Here is a 13,854-nt window from a genome sequence, read left to right on the forward strand (position 1 = left end):
ACCCCCAAAGGGCAAAAAGCACTATTGGGCAGTTCTGACCCCACCTTGGGGCAGATTAGTCTATTTTTTTAGGCCCATCTGCCCCCAAGGGGGGCAGAATCCACTTAGTGGCAGGGTTCATGTGTGTGTGTATGCTTTGTGTGGGGGGGGCCCTTGGGTAAGGGTCGCCCCCAAAGGGGACAATATAATCTATGCCATTTCTGCCCCCCTTGGGGGTAGATTGGCCTATGTTTTTTATACCCTTCTGCCCCCAAGGGGGAGCAGAAACCATAAAGAACCAGGGATTATTTTTGTTTTCTTTCTTTTGTGTTTATTCTGTGTTTAGGGGTTGCCCCCTTGGGCAAGGGTCACCCCCAAGTGGCAAAACGCATTATTGGGCAGTTTGGCCCCCCCGGGGGCAGATCGGCCTATTTTTTTTTTAGGTCAATCTGCCTCCAAGAGGGACAGAATCCACTTAGCACCAGGGATCATGTTTGTGTGTGTGTGTGCTTTGTGTGTGGGGGTGGCCCCTTGGGCAAGGGTGCCCCCCAAGGGAGGTAATATAATCTATGCCATTTCTGGCCTATTTTTCTTAGGCCCTTCTGCCCCTGGGGGTGGGGTCAGAAACCATAAAGACGGCAGTTTTTTTTGTTTCTTTTTTTTTTTTTTTTTTTCTGTGTTTGGGGGCACCTCCTTGGGCAAGGGCCATCCCCAACGGGCAAAAAGCACTTTTGGGCAGTTCTGCCCCCCCTTGGGGGCAGAATGGGCTATTTATTTAGGCCCATCTGCCCCCAAGGGGGGTTTAGCGGCAGGGATCCTGTGTGTGTGTCTGTGTTTTGTGTGGGGGGTGGCCCCTTGGGCAAGGGTTGCCCCCCAAAGGGGGCAATGCAATCTTGGTCATTTGTGGCCTATTTTTTTTTTAGGCCCATCTGCCCCCAAGGGGGGGGCAGAATCCACTTAGCACCAGGGCTCATGTGTGTGCTTTGTGTGGTGGGGTGGCCCCTTGGGCAAGGGTCGCCCCCACAGGGGGGAATATATTCTAAGACATTTTTGCCCCCCCTGGGGGAAGATTGGCCTATTTTGTTTTTAGGCCCTTCTGCCCCAAGCAGAGAACACTAGACAGAAGAGAAAATTTAAAAATGGTTGATAGCAAGGTGTTTGTCAACTGACAAAGTATTTGCATTTATGATAATAACAGTTTATTTCTCCTTTTTGCTCAGGTTCAAAGCTTTTGCTTCCTTTGCTGTGGCTTGTTGCAGTTTTGGCAGTGGTTGTCCTGCGGTTTGCGTAGTTGCATGTTTTAGGTAAGTAAATAAATTTACTCCAAAGGAGTATTGTTTCCATGCATGAATGACATGTTTGTAGGTGGTGTACTGAATGCAGGGTTGTGTGTGAAATTGTCCTTAGATTTATGCACAATGATTATTGTGTTGTTTTATGTTTAAGTTGCTTTTTTTCATTTTAGTGGGATATCATTGGTGATTGCTGTGGCTGTGCAAAGTAGTTGCTGGTGAGTCAACCTTTTTCAGGCAAGTGAGCGGTATAGTTTTTTAGTTTATAACTTCTAGTGATAAAGCTACACTTTGTTACTTATCTTACACAGTGCTGGTTATTGGTGGTGCATTTGTCTAGTTACTTTTTGTAGGAAGGATCATGGTTAGCCGTACGATGATTGCTCAGCATGTTGTTGGTGTGATTTTTGAGTCATCTTCTGACCATGATTATGAGACTGACTGTGCATCTGAGGCAGAGGAGGAAGTGCAAGATTCTGGAAGTGAATTTTCTGTCAGAGAGGAATCATCTGATGATGAAGCCACTCTCAGTGCCGATGAAGGGCCTGTTTTAAAGGAGGACACTGATGTGCCAATGATGCAGCAGCCAGCGGCTGAAAGGCTTCCCATTGGAAGACCTGACACGTGTGTTGCACCAAACATGGCGCAGCCACAGTTGCCTGTGTTTACTGGTTTCCCAGGGTGTCAAGTTAATACGGAAAACATTTTGCCTGACAACTTTTTTGAGTTGTTTATGAATGTTATATTTTTGGAGGAGATTGTTGAGCACACTAATTTATATTCAGAGCAGTATTTGAGGGACAACGTTGTCAGACTTAGGGCACAATCTAGAGCTAGCTAGTGGATTCCCACAAATCTGGAAGAGTTGAAAAAGTTCTTGGGTTTAACTTTTTTGATGGGGCTTCATATTGGTCTACTAGTCCCTTGATGGCAACTGCCATATTTCCTGCAATCATGAGTCGTAACCGGTATGAGCTTTTTCTTCAGATGTTGCATTTTGTAGATGATGCTTTAGCCTTGCCACGAGATCACCCTGATTCTGACCATCTTTTTTAAGATTAGACATGTCCTTGATCATTTGGTAGATCGGTTCTCAGAGATCTATGTTCCATGCAAAGAAATATCTGTTGATGAGTCTTTGGTCCTGTTCAAGGGTTGTTTGGTTTTTAGGTAGTACATTCCTAGCAAGAGGGCACGGTATGGAATTAAATTGTATATGCTGTCTCAAAGTAGTTCAGGATATGTTTATAATTTCCAGGTCTACACTGGTAGGGGTTCCAGTATTGACCCCCCTGGTTGTCCACCCACTTTTGGAGTTAGTGAGAAAATTGTGTGGGAACTTGGTAGACGACTGTTTAACAAAGGTCACCATTTATATGCAGATAACTTCTACACTGGAGTTCAGTTGTTCAAGGAGTTGTTCAGAGTGGACACTGTTGCTTGTGGCACAATCCGCTCTAATCGGAAAGGCTATCCAAAAGAGCTTGTCTGTAAAACACTTGAGAAGGGACAGTGCAGTGCCTTGCGGAATGATGAGCTGCTAACTCTGAAATTTGTAGACAGGAGGGATGTGTACATGCTAACTACCATCCATAATGATAGTACTTCACCTGTGGCTGTTTGGGGTCAAGTTGCTGAAGTGCGCAAACCTGTGTGCATTTTAGACTACAATAAGCACATGGGTGGTGTTGATAGAGTAGATCAGAGGTTGGAACCTCACACTGCTGCTCGTAAGGCTTATGTTTGGTATAAGAAATTAGCGGTTCACCTGTTCCACTTGGCAACTTTTAATGCTTTTGTTGTGTTCAAGGATAGCTCTCCAGAGTCAAGGATGACATTTGTGAAATTTCAGGAGTCTGTCATAGCGATCTTTTTGTGCTGGAATGGGCAAGAGTTCCTAGAGAAGCAGTGGTGCAGGATGTGGCCAGATTGAAAGATCATCACTTTGCTGAGCACATTCCTCCCACGGCCAAAAAAAACTTTCCTGCTAAGAGATGTAGAGTCTGTGCTCGAAGAGGTATCAGGAAGGAGACTAGGATGTACTGCCCTAATTGTCCTTCAAAGCCTGGGTGGTGTGTGGGTGGCTGTTTCAGGAGCTACCACACACAGAAGAATTATTGGGAAATACCATGAGCGTAAACTGCTGTTTTATCTTTTCATATATTCAGTTTCACGGTTGGCATTACTGTCATGTATTCAGTTAGAGCTTTTGTGTTTGTAGTTTTGTACTTATTCATAATTAGTGTTTTTTGTTGTTGTTTAAAAACAAAAAAGTGATGGGGTGTGCATGGGTGGCGCTTGGCTGGTGGTGTGCGTGGGATGGTGTTTGGCTGGTCGTGTGTATAGGGTGGCACTTGGCTGGCGGTGTGCATGGGGTGGCGCCTGGCTGGCGGTGAGCGTGGGGTGGTGCTTGGCTGGCGGTGTACATAGGGTGGCGCTTGGCTGGTGGTGTGCATAGGGTGGCGCTTGCCTGGCTGTGTGAGTGGGGTTTGTGCTTGGCTGGCGGTGTGTGTGGGGTGGCGCTTGGCTGGCAGTGTAAACATTGACTTGCTGTTGCCAGATGCAACACACTTCCAGGCAAACGCCAGTCCACACACTCCCATCAACTTTTATGATTTCTGTATCAGGGATGAGGGCATATGTAAGTGATGGGCCCTTGAGTCGCGCCGTATGTCGATGCGAGTGTTGTAATGTGCTGGGCCCATGGCTGGCGTGACATGTTGTGCATGTCATGTATGAAAGGAGTGTGAATGGACTGTAAAGCTGTTGGTGCCTTGTTGTGGCTTTACAGCTCACGAGCTGTGAGTCATTGGCTCAGTTTTTTGGCTTTTCAGTTATTAACAGTGCATTTCATTTTTGGAAATCTCTTGTTAATAAAATTTGATCTTCTGAACCATCACTCACCCTCGTGGAAAATCCAACTAGTATGTGTGGTAAAAATAACAAAACCTGCTCCTCTGTAATGATGCGTCGCAACACACCCGTGACACGCTAGGTGTCTCGGGTGGGACCCCCGACGATGAAGCATGCCACCAACTTGGTTGGTGGGTGAGGGGATCTTTTTAACATTACCTAAGTGCATTTCTTTTCACAATTTTATTGTTTGGACCATCACATAAGTACGTGGACACATCAAAATGATCTATTGCTAAACTACCTGTGTTTGGCGGGGGAACCTATGTTTTTGTTCCTGGGTGCGGACTTTATCCAGGGAAACCTCCCAGACCCAGACATGTTTTAAAACTAGACACCCCAAGGAGTCCAGGGAGGTGTGGCTTTCCTGGATCCCCCAACATTTTATTACCCAGACTCCTCTACAAACCTCAAAATTTGTTTAAAAAAGCATATTTTTCTCACTTTTCTTTGTAGGGTCACTGCCCCGGCACAAATTTCCTACCACCCAGCATTCCCCTCCGCCTCCCAAGTAAAATGATACGTCACTTGTGTGGGTCCCCTAAGCAGAGTCAGCCTAAAAGATGTATAAAAGAAAAATATGTGTTTATCAACTCGCTGCGCTAACCCCTCAATCTCTACAGGTTATTGCCATTTTTCTGTTGCAGGCACCTAGGCCACCCACACAAGTGATGTATCATTTTTATCAGGAGACTTGGGGGAATGCTGGGTGATAGGAAATTTGTGGCTCCTCTCTGATTCCAGAACTTTCTGTCACCGAAATGTGAGGAAAACGTGTTATTTTAGCCTAATTTGAGGTTTGCAAAGGATTCTGGATAACAGAACCTGATGAGAGTCCCACAAGTCACCCCATCTTAGATTCCCCTAGGTGTCTAGTTTTCAAAAATGCACAGGTTTGGTAGGTTTCCCTAGGTGTCGGCTGAGCTAGAGGCCAAAATCCACAGCTAGGCACTTTGCAAAAAAAAAGCTGTTTTCTTTGGGAAAATGTGATGTGTTCACGTTGTGTTTTTGGGCATTTCCTGTCGCGGGCACTAGGCCTACCCACACGAGTGAGGTACATTTTTATCAAGGGACTTGGGGGAACGCTGGGTGGAAGGAAATTTGTGTCTCCTCTCAGATTCCAGAACTTTCTGTCACCGAAATGTGAGGAAAAGGTGTTATTTTAGCCACATGTTGAGGTTTGCAAAGGATTCTGGGTAACAGAACCTGGTAAGAGCCCCACAAGCCACCCGATCTTGGATTTCCCTAGGAGTATAGCTTTAAAAAATGTACAGGTTTGTTAGGTTTCCCTAGGTGCCAGCTGAGCTAGAGGCCAAAATCCACAGCTAGTCACTTTGTGAAAAACATCTCTGTTTTCTTCGGAAAAATGTGATTTGCCCACGTAGTGTTTTGGGCTATTCCTGTCGCCGGCACTAGGCCTACCCACACAAGGGAGGTACAATTTTTATTAGGAGACTTGGAGGAATGCTGGGTGGATGGAAATTTGTGGCTCCTCTCAGACTCCAGAACGTTATGTCACGGAAATGTGAGGAAAAAGTGTTTTCTTAGCCAAATATGAGGTTTGCAAAGGATTCTGGGTAACAGAACCTACTGAGAGCCCCAGAAGTCACCCCATCTTGGATTCCCCTGGGTGTCTAGTTTTACAAAATGTATAGGTTTGGTAGGTTTCCCTAGGTGTCAGCTGAGCTAGAGTCCAAAATCCACAGCTAGGCACTTTGCAAAAAACAACTCTGTTTTCTTTGGGAAAATATGATGTGTCTGTGTTGTGTTTTGGGGCATTTCCTGTCACAGGCACTAGGCCTTTCCACACGAGTGAGGTACTATTTTTATTGGGAGACTTGGAGGAATACTGGGTGGAAGGAAATTTGCGCCTCCTCTCAGATTCCAGAATGTTATGTCACGAGAATGTGAGGAAAAAGTGTTTTTTTAGCTGAATTTTGAGGTTTGCAAAGGATTCTGGGTAACAGAACCTGGTGAGAGCCCCACAAGTCACCCCATCTTGGATTTCCCTAGGAGTATAGCTTTAAAAAATGTACAGGTTTGTTAGGTTTCTCTAGGTGCCAGCTGAGCTACAGGCCAAAATCCACGGCTAGGCACTTTGTGAAAACTATCTCTGTTTTCTTTGGAAAAATGTGATTTGTCCACGTAGTGTTTTGGGCAATTCCTGTCGCCGGCATTAGGCCTACCCACACAAGTGAGGTACCATTTTTATTAGGAGACTTAGAGGAATGCTGTGTGGATGGAAATTTGTGGCTCCTCTCAGATTCCAGAACATTATGTCACGGAAATGTGAGAAAAAAGTGTATTTTTAGCTAAATATGAGGTTTGCAAAGGATTCTGGGTAACAGAACCTGCTGAGAGCCCCACAAGTCACCCCATCTTGGATTCCCCTGGGTGTCTAGTTTTACAAAATGTACAGGTTTGGTAGGTTTCCCCAGGTGTCAGCTGAGCTAGAGGCCAAAATCCAGAGCTAGGCACTTTGCAAAAAACAACTCTGTTTTCTTTGGGAAAATATGATGTGTCTGTGTTGTGTTTTGGGGCATTTCCTGTCACAGACACTAGGCCTTTCCACACGAGTGAGGTACTATTTTTATTGGGAGACTTGGAGGAATACTGGGTGGAAGGAAATTTGTGCCTCCTCTCAGATTCCAGAATGTTATGTCACGAGAATGTGAGGGAAAAGTGTTTTTTAGCTGAATTTTGAGGTTTGCAAAGGATTCTGGGTAACAGAACCTGGTGAGAGCCCCACAAGTCACCCCATCTTGGATTTCCCTAGGAGTATAGCTTTAAAAAATGTACAGGTTTGTTAGGTTTCCCTAGGTGCCAGCTGAGCTACAGGCCAAAATCCACGGCTATGCACTTTGTGAAAACTATCTCTGTTTTCTTTGGAAAAATGTGATTTGTCCACGTAGTGTTTTGGGCAATTCCTGTCGCCGGCATTAGGCCTACCCACACAAGTGAGGTACCATTTTTATTAGGAGACTTAGAGGAATGCTGTGTGGATGGAAATTTGTGGCTCCTCTCAGATTCCAGAACATTATGTCACGGAAATGTGAGAAAAAAGTGTATTTTTAGCTAAATATGAGGTTTGCAAAGGATTCTGGGTAACAGAACCTGCTGAGAGCCCCACAAGTCACCCCATCTTGGATTCCCCTGGGTGTCTAGTTTTACAAAATGTACAGGTTTGGTAGGTTTCCCCAGGTGTCAGCTGAGCTAGAGGCCAAAATCCAGAGCTAGGCACTTTGCAAAAAACAACTCTGTTTTCTTTGGGAAAATATGATGTGTCTGTGTTGTGTTTTGGGGCATTTCCTGTCACAGACACTAGGCCTTTCCACACGAGTGAGGTACTATTTTTATTGGGACACTTGGAGGAATACTGGGTGGAAGGAAATTTGTGCCTCCTCTCAGATTCCAGAATGTTATGTCACGATAATGTGAGGAAAAAGTGTTTTTTTTAGCCACATTTTGCGGTTTGCAAAAGATTCTGGGTAACAGAACCTGGTGAGAGCCCCACAAGTCACCCAATCTTGGATTCCCCTAGGTGTCTAGTTTTAAAAAATGTACAGGTTTGGTAGGTTTCTCTAGGTGCCGGCCGAGCTAGAGGCCATAAACCACAGCTAGGCACTTTGCAAAAAACATCTCTGTTTCCTTTGGAAAAATGTGATGAGTCCACGTAGTGTTTTTGGGCATTTCCTGTCGCGGGCACTAGGCCTACCCACACGAGTGAGGTACATTTTTATCAAGGGACTTGGGGGAACGCTGGGTGGAAGGAAATTTGTGGCTCCTCTCAGATTCCAGAACTTTCTGTCACCGAAATGTGAGGAAAAGGTGTTTTTTAGCCACATGTTGAGGTTTGCAAAGGATTCTGGGTAACAGAACCTGGTAAGAGCCCCACAAGCCACCCGATCTTGGATTTCCCTAGGAGTATAGCTTTAAAAAATGTACAGGTTTGTTAGGTTTCCCTAGGTGCCAGCTGAGCTAGAGGCCAAAATCCACAGCTAGGCACTTTGTGAAAAACATCTCTGTTTTCTTCGGAAAAATGTGATTTGCCCACGTAGTGTTTTGGGCTATTCCTGTCACCGGCACTAGGCCTACCCACACAAGGGAGGTACCATTTTTATCGTGAGACTTGGAGGAATGCTGAATGGATGGAAATTTTTGGCTCCTCTCAGATTCCAGAACGTTCTATCCCCGAAATATGAGGAAAAAAGGATTCTGGGTAAGAGGACCTGGTGAGAGCCCCACAATTCACCCCATCCTGGATTACCCTAGGTGTCTAGTTTAAAAAAATGCACAGGTTTGGTAAGTTTCCTTAGGTGTCGGCTGAGCTATAGGCCAAAATCCACAGCCAGACACTTTGCAAAAAAACAGCTATCACGTCAGATTTCATTGTAAAAATGTGATGTGTCCATGTTACATTTTCTGCTGCGGGCATTAGGCCTACCCACACAAGTGAGGTACCATTTTTATAGGGAGACTTGGGGAAAGACAGAATAGAAGAACAAGTGTTATTGCCCCTTGTCTTTTTCTACATTTTCTCCTTCCAAATTTAAGACAGTGTGTAAAAAAGAGTCTATTTGAGAAATGCCCTGTACTTCACATTCTAGTATGGGCACTCTGGAATTCAGAGATGTGCAAATACCCACTGATTCTCAACACCTTATCTCGTGTCCATTTTGGAAATACAAAGGTTTCCTTGATACCTATTTTTCACTCTTTATATTTCAGCAAATTAATTGCTGTATACCCGGTATACAATGAAAACCCATTGCAAGGTGCAGCTCATATATTGGCTCTGGGTGCCTAGGGGTCTTGATGAATCTACAAGCCCTGTATATCCCCAGAACCAAAAGAGTCTAGCAGACATAACAGTATATTGCTGTTGAAAATCCAACATCGCAGGTAAAAGTTATAGAGTAAAACGTGGGGAGAAATGGCTGTTTTTTTCACCTCAATGCCAATATTATTTTATTCAGCTGTTATTTTCTGTAGGAAAACCTTGTAAAATATAAACAAATGACCCCTTGCTTAATTCAGAATTTAGTTTACTTTTCAGAAATGTTTAGCTGTCCGCGATCCAGCATTGGTTTCACACCCATTTCTGTCACTAACTGGAAGGAGGCTAAAAGCACAAAAATAGTAAACATGGGGTATGTCCCAGTATAATGCCAAAATTGTGCTGGAAAATGTGGTTTTCTGATTCAAGTCTGCCTGTTCCTGAAGGATGGGAAGATGGTGATTTTAGCACCACAAACACTGTGCTGATGCCATTTTCAGGGAAAAAACACAAGCCTTCTTCTGCAGCCCCTTTTCCCCAATTTCTTTAAAAAAACAAAATGTTTTCTGTATTTTGGCTAATTTCTTGGTCTCCTTTCGGGGAACTCACAAACTCTGGGTACCTCTAGAATCCCTAAGATGTTGGAAGAAAGGATGCATATTTGACGTGAGTAGCTTATGTGGATAGAAAGTTATGAGGGTCTAAGCGCGAACTGTCCTAAATAGCCAAAAAAAGGCTTGGCACCTGAAGGGGGAAAGGGCCTGGCAGCGAAGTGGTTAAAAATCTCCCCAATGTTTAATATTTTTTCTTCCCTGGTGTTGATCACTTGATTCGTGTATTAAGAAATGTTCTTCCTGTATTCTATTGCTTCTTTTTGAATACATTGTTAGGTGTGGGATTTAAGCCGAAGGAGTTGCGCGCACAGACCAGGAACAGGCGGCATGCTTGGCAAGCGCTGGTTATCCATGTACCTAAGGACCCTGGCTAAAATAATGGCTACGGAAACACTTTTCTAATAGGCCCTTTAAACAAATGCACAAGAGAGTTTTGTATGTGTGTAGTTTGTGTTAGTGTATAGACCTGTGTTGGAGATTCTCTCCCAATTATAAACTCATATCAGAAGGTTCAGAGACCACATTGGCAAATGTGGGAATGAGATTGCTGAACAATTGCAACCTGCTTTGAGAGCAATAAGCACACTGGCATTGTTTTCAAGTGATTGTGGAAGGGGTATGGGTAAACTTGATAATGTCACCCATACAAATCTATCTTGGTGTTGCATCTTTCCCCACTACTATTTATAGATCCCATGAGCCCTCTCTTCCTCCTTTGAATCCATTGCCATTTCTTAACAAAGGGCTAACTGCTCATCGCCATGCAGATGATAGTAAGTCTAGGAAGGTTGATCCTACTGTCCAGTACAACAATAAATACCAGTAGCATTGGATTTTTTAAGTGATTTTGTTACCCATATGTTCGTAATTCATTTGTTTAAACAGTCTCATTATTTACTTAGTTCTTATGGTTAAACATCATGTGGCAGTACTGAATGGTCTATAGTATCTGAATTAATATATGTGCAGAACATCCCGTTATAACTGTATCTTTGTAAGGGAATAACGTTTGCCATGCTCAGAATACCAACTGCAGTGTGCTGCTTACATTTTTTCATAAAGGCTAATTTGGTTAGTCTTTACATTACTGTTTTTAGGACTTCTGCCCTACGGTGTTTGTTTACAGGTCATACATATTGTTCGTCTGTTGTTGTTGCAAATATTAACTTCATGGCCACCGGAACCTGATATTCGGTCATGACAAAGTGTAGGAGCACTTTAATCATGCCACTGTGGGAAGCACCCTGATATACGTTTTCTCAAAATATTGCAGAAGCTGGAACACTCTTTTACAGCGATTTTTAAGATGGCAAGATAAGACATTCTAATATCATGTCATTTGGTTGACTTTGACAGTCATATAGAACATTATTAAATTAAACAGATGCGATTTTAATTTTTTTTCAGAGGGTTTAATCTCTTTCCTTATGCTTCCTGTTCACAAATTTTCCCTCTTGAGTTCACTTGTACAATATCATGAGGAAGCTGTAAACATTTTTAAGTCTTGCTGGAGACTGCGCAGAACAGAACAGAAAGGCTGGTCATCATGTTGCTAAGACATTTTCCCTGAAGTCTGTGTGTTGTATGGCTGTAAATAGTGGTTTAGTAATCTCCTTGCCCGACAGGCTGCCTTCTGCTTATTCTTTATGATGTGTATTTCCAAAAGTCATGCATTGCATGACCCTGGAGGCATCAATGAGCTTCCTTCTTCGTTGATGCCTATATTTCTTCACTTCATGCACTCTCTTTGCATGGTAACCATGTTAATTTACTAGTTGATGTTTTCTAATGTTTTCTGAGGTGGAGACTACTAAAGACCCATTTCCAGTTTACCAAGAACTTACAGTGGCGTTAAAGCGTGACCAACCACTTACCATTAATTACGTTGACTGACACTCTCATTTTCTTGGGTCTTATTCCATGGTTTGCCTTAACCTACTTGTATTTGTCCCTCTTTGCTTTAGAGAGTTACTTTTTTCTTTTTGGTTAAACACTCCATGAGAGCACATGTGTGTTCCAGCTGTCTCCCTAATATGCTGCTCTCCCCCTGCAGTCCGTGTTGCTCTCTTATCCATGTATATCTGTCTTCCACACTACATGTTTTGCATTCTTTCACCTGTGAGCTTCTCCCGTGGCCTCTGTTATCCTATTGCCTGTGTGCTTCACTCACCACCTCCATGTGGTTCTCTTCTTTGTGCATTCCTTTAGCACCCCCAACCCTCCATCTTTATTGCAAAACGGTGCCTCTTGCTATATGATCATGTTATCAGTCTATAAAATGAAATACAAGTCAAGTTAAGTGTGTGTTCCAGGTGTTTATCATTTTCATATTTTACACAGGTGGAAAATTGAGATGCACAGCATTGTTTCAAATGCCTCACTTAAAAGTGTAAAGTATGTAAAAAAGTATCATGGTGTGCAAAATAACTACAGATTGGGGATGCAGCTCAAAGTGATTACCAATGGCTGAGAATAATTCAAGCATTTCATCCATCACTATTTTCAATACTTTAGTGTGCCTCCCTAATTGGAATGAGTATGCTCACACGTGGGTTATCACAAGAACCAGGCTATATCTGGCTTATGAGCCCTAACTAGGTCCTAGGTTGCTTGTGTACTGTTTAAAAAGGACATGGCCTGGCAGTTCGGATGACCTATTCACATTGGAGCAGGATCAAGACTGATTTGCATAAGGCTGGGTCCCAATTGAGGTGACGTGGTATGCAAAATAACCATGGAATGAGATGCAGCCCAAAGTGATAACCAGTGGCAAATAACAATGGACTGGAATGTGTCCCTGGATGATTATCAGAAGCTGACATTAATTCAAGCATTCAATCCATCACTTATTTGTATACTTTAGTGTGTCACCCTACATGGGACGGGTATGCCCAGACGTGGGTTCTGGGTACACTGTCTCACTGGAGCCAAACCTCACCTAGCTGATGACGCCTAGCTAGGACTAAACCAGTCCTACTTTGCTTGTGTTTTGGTTCAGGGAGGGCCTGGCCTGGCAGCTTGTACTGAACTGTTGCCAGTGAAACAGGATCAATACTGATTTGCGTAAGGCTAGGTCCAAACTGATAATAATAAGCAATCGTGACAGTGATTGTATTTCTAAGAACCACCTGTCAAACCACCTGCAGTGTCAGAGTGTCTCCCTCACCATCCCTGGGCAAGTCAAAAACTCTTTCTTGTCCCCAGAGATTACCCCTCCACCCCTAGAGACGGGGGCCCTATCCTCAGGCAATGTTGGGAAAGTTGCCCAACAAGTTAAAGACACACATGCTACAGCTTCTTGAACAGCCTTATTTCTATTATTTGACTTCTTATTGCTGTTTACATTTTTTTTTTCCTTTCCTTGACGCGTTCTTTCTTTTTTCTTTTCTTATTTAGGTCTTTCTTTCCTTGTTTTTGTATATCTGTCTTTGTTTCCCTACCCTCACCTTTTTTTTTTTTTTAAAGAGCTCTCTCTACTTCAGCACATGCATATGCTTTGCCTCCAAAACACAAACCGGGGTCCCATTTCCATGAATAATCACACCGCTAGGTCCCCCTCCGGAACACTACTCAAGCTGATCTAAATGTATGCATTGTACCCCTATCTTTGGTATCATTCACTTCTACATAATGTAACCAAGTTGCAAACATTTCACTGATGTGATAGTTTTTTTTTTGCAAACTGATAAATTTGAAACTGGATGTAGGGAAGAGGAGTACTATGCAGTGTGGCAGGTTAGGTCCCACAAAGTAATACTCTCACAATACCTCAAACTGGGTCCTTTGGATTCACAATAATAAATCTCTATTTTGGTTCTAGTAGTGTGGCATAGAGCAGTCAGGCTTTACCAGAGTAACATGTGTTAAGCATTTCAGAGTACCAATATGGACAATAAGGAATAGACATGACTTGAAAGAAATCTGACACCAATTTACAAAAACATAACAGATTTTTGTATACATTTACACACTAATATGAACGCAATTGGGTCAGCAAAACTGGGGTTATGAATTTTAGAAGGGAAAAAAATCAGTGCAGTTTACTATCAAACTTTATCATTGCGTGCAATGGAGAAAACAACTAGGGCCTCATTAAGAGGCTGGCGGTCAGGACTACCGCTGCTGTGGCAGTCCAACTGTCACATTAAGAACCTGGGGGTCAGACCGCCAGAGTTCCACCGTCTCCGCCGGGATTGGTGAACCCAATAGGTTGAAGGCGGGTGGAGGTCGCAATCCGCCAGTGGATTACGACCTTGTTCACTGTCATAAAAAGCAGGTG

The sequence above is a fragment of the Pleurodeles waltl genome, chromosome 3_1 (genome assembly GCF_031143425.1).
Source record: "Pleurodeles waltl isolate 20211129_DDA chromosome 3_1, aPleWal1.hap1.20221129, whole genome shotgun sequence".
NCBI lineage: Eukaryota > Metazoa > Chordata > Amphibia > Caudata > Salamandridae > Pleurodeles > Pleurodeles waltl.